This window comes from Myotis brandtii, unplaced genomic scaffold (genome assembly GCF_000412655.1).
Source record: "Myotis brandtii unplaced genomic scaffold, ASM41265v1 scaffold502, whole genome shotgun sequence".
Classification (NCBI taxonomy): domain Eukaryota; kingdom Metazoa; phylum Chordata; class Mammalia; order Chiroptera; family Vespertilionidae; genus Myotis; species Myotis brandtii.
In genome coordinates this window covers 123,973-127,614 of record NW_005369142.1, presented here as the reverse complement: position 1 = coordinate 127,614, position 3,642 = coordinate 123,973, and the positions used below count along the sequence as shown (strand labels likewise).

General features: G+C 49.0%; 1 long non-coding RNA gene across 1 annotated transcript in view; it reads right to left on the bottom strand.

Moving 5' to 3' along the window:
- Positions 1–352: 352 nt before the first annotated feature.
- LOC106727929 overlaps positions 353–3,642 on the bottom strand; it is an 11,361-nt gene continuing 8,071 nt past the window's right edge. Inside the window, exon 3 of the long non-coding RNA XR_001364165.1 lies at positions 353–477. This is a non-coding gene — a long non-coding RNA (uncharacterized LOC106727929). The remainder of the gene's footprint in view (positions 478–3,642) is intronic.

Below are 3,642 nucleotides of genomic sequence, written 5' to 3'. Positions count from 1 at the left end.
GGCAGTGCTGAATGCAGGGTTATAACAGCCTCATTAACAGCCTGTAGATCCTGCAACGGGCGGTAGTCATTAGTCCCAGGCTTTTTGACAGACAAGAGAGGTGTGTTCCATGGAGATCTGCATCGTTTAACAAGTCCCCACTAAAGCAGCCTGTATAAGTGGACATGGATTCCTAGGTGTGCTTCTGTTGGAATTGGATATTGGCAGATTTTAATAGGCTGTGCCCCAGGCTTTAGCACTGGGGCATGGTCCTTAGCCAGGCCTGGAGGGTTCCCTTCTGCCCAGACCAGCGGGAATTCCTTCTCTAATTCAGGTTCTAATGGTGAGGCCTTTGTTTGGAGGGTATAAAGTCTCCATTCTTCCTCTCTTGGCACTGCTAAGGACAGGATCATTGGGGAGGTCTCCTCACCTAGGCGAAGCTGTGCTGAGCCATCTGGAGCAAAAGTGATTTCTGCCCCCATTTTGGCTAAAAGGTCTCTACCCATTAGAGGCACTGGACAGTCTGGCAAGTACAGGAATTCATGAATTACTTGATGATCGCCAAATTGGCATCGGCGAGGGTGGCAGAATGGTCTATGGGTCTGGTCCCCAGTAGCTCCAATAATGGTGACCTCCTTTCCTGAGAGAGGCACTACTTTCTGAGTGACTACTGAGTGCTCAGCTCCCGTATCAACCATAAAATCCACAGTCTGGCCCCCAATTTTCATTCTGACCATGGGCTCGTGGGGGCCTAGCTGAAGTGAGCCCGGTCTGTCCTAGTCGGAATTAGCCATTGCTAGCCCAATGAGATCTGCTTCAGCTGGCTCTGGTTGATAGCAACTGGGCAGAAAAGGGGGCCCAGTCTTTTTACTTTGCCGTTTGGGACAATCATTCTTCCAGTGTCCAGTTTCCTTACAATAGGCACACTGGTCTCGTCTCAGGCTCACTCTTCCTTTTCCCCCTGGTCTGTATCCTTGCTGATCTGTCTGGGAGCCTGAGCCTCTAAAAGCCACTGCTATTTATTGGACCTTCTTGGTATTCTCTTTTCTTCCTCCTTCCTTGCTTCACTGTCTCAATTGATGAAAACCTTGTTAGCTATCTCTAGCAGTTCAGTAGCATTCTTTCCTGCAAACCCTTCCAGTTTCTGTAATTTTCTCCTGATGTTAGGCTGGGCTTGGCCTACAAAAACAGCATTTACCATGGTTTGATTGTCTGGAGCCTCAGGTCTAAAGGGGGTGTAGATCCAGTATGCCTCACATAAGCTCTCATAGAAAGCTGCTGGACTTTCATCAGGCTTCTGGTAAACCTCAGAGATTTTAGCCATGTTGGTGGGCTTCTTGGCTTCGGCCCTGACACCCTGGAGGAAGGCTAGCCGATATCTTTCTAGCCTGGTCCTTTCATCTTCTGAGTTTGAGTTCCAATCGGGTTCCTCATCTGGGAAGGCCCTCCTGGCCCATCTATCTGTATCTAATATTCCTGCCGGGGCCTGGGTCTGGAGCTACTTCTGAGCCTCTTGTTACTACTCTCATGCGCTCCTCAGTGTTAAAGAACGTGAAAAGGAGCTGCTTGCAGACCATGCAGGTGGGCTTCTGGGACTGGAAGATCATTTCTAGGAGGTTTATCATGGCCTGAGGTTTTTCAGAATAAGCTGGGGTGTGATGTTTCCAATTCAAGATGTCACTGATGGTAAAGGGCTGATAATAATAGACTGGCCCTCCCTCCTGCAAGGTCCCATCTTTGCCAACTACATTGGCACCCCAAATCTCCCTTAGAGGCATCTGATGTGCTGGTTGTGGCCTGGGCCCTTGATAGGCTGAATGCAAGCGCCGCCCAACTGGTTCTGGAGAGCCTAGTTGAGGAGAAACGGAAGCGGGCAGTGTTTCTGGACCTTTAAGACCAGCTGGGGAAGCACTTGGTGCTGCCTGTGGCACATATGGAAATGGTAAAACCAGCAGGACTTCCTCAGGTTATCCTGGCAGAACAAGGGGTTGGGTTCCCTTCTGAGAGACCTGTTTCTTTTCTCCTACTACTAAAACCTTACAGAACCGGACCCAAGGTGGCAAGGTTTGAGCAATTCCTAAACAGCTGTCTATGTAGGGGAACTGATCTGGGTGCCTGGGGTCTGTCGTGACTACATTCTAGACCACCTTGACCAGTCCTACATCTAAAAAGCCTTCCGGGGGCCAACTGACCCCAAAGGCTGGCCATTCTAATTCACAGAATTTCCTCAGTGTTTTGGGGTTCATTTTAATACCATAGTCTTCAATAAAACCCTTTTAAAATTTTTCCAACATGCAATTGAGAACAGTGGGTTTACTTTGTCCCAACCCCATGATGATTGGTGGTGAGAGACAGACAAGGGTGCAGGGAAATTTACTAAAATTCTGGAGGGTCTCCTTAAAGAAAAGATCCTTAATCAGCACAGGCAGGGGCAAGGCGGGTAAAATCTCTCTGCCCCACACCTGAAAGTCCCAGCCAGCCAAAAGAGACAAGAAAAGCCAGAAATACCTTTAAATCTACCCCAGAATTCCAAAATTTCAACTTAACACAGCAAAATCACAGAGCAAACCAAAGCCCCTAGTACACAAACATAGATAGAAATTTTTATCAACTATCCCTCCATGATAGAGAGCAAACGTCTCTGAGAAAACTAACTCAACAGCGCTGCTTGAGACTTTTGCAGACCATCAGGGGTTCAGCCTTCAGTAAATCAAAGGTTTTAACCAGATGAGCAAACAGAAAATAAAAGTGGCTTTCGCTTTCACACAGACCAGTTAATCAGCAGATAATTATGCCAAGACAGACAAACATCCGTACTCACACTCTCTCAGTAGCCTAGCCCAGACTGGAGCTGAGCAGATAATGCCCAACTCCCCAGATGGGCATGGGTGCACTCCTGGCACCCATTCCCCAGAACAGAATTCTTGACCGACATCTCAGTGAGAACCTACTGGAGGAGTTAAGACTGCATCCAGCCCCCCTTCTCGGTAGCAAATTGGCTAGTCCCACACACAAACAAATAGAAGAGTGAACCCATAAGTCCTTAATCAAATCTGAATTCACTCACCTCCGGAGTCCTGATTCCTGATTTACCTGACGAAGTCCTATGACTTCCGGGGAGGTGATCAAGCTCCCCTTCCACTCATTTGGAGTGGGCCTGACTGACTGGTGTCCCTACCTTACTGAATCTGTTGACAGGTCCAGAGGTGTCCGTCCACTTTCTCCAGATGCCGGCCGGGTCCTGGGCTGAGGTCTGGGAGTGCCTGGAGTTCCCCTAGGTTCAATTCTGCTAAAATCAGCAGCACGCACCTTCCGGAGGCCTGTCCAGCGCCCCTGGCCCCAAACCCCATCCACTCACCGGAGGCAAGAGCCAAACGCAGTTAGCTTCCCGGTCAGGGAACAAATGTTGCAGAAGACCAAAGAAATACCAAGCACGCTTCCTAGAGAAAGGGAAGGACCTCGTTTATTAACACTAGTGGACTCTGGGAATAATTTCCAAATCAGAGTGAAGAAACACGCAGAGGGCTTCACTTTTTATAACCTTCTGTGGTCTTTGTCTTGCAGATATGGTTCTGCCCCCTTTTGTGGGCTTAAAGGAAGGCCCCCAGGTGTTGGGGGTCCCCAGGCCATATCCAATGATCTGTCCTGGGGCCAGCGATAACG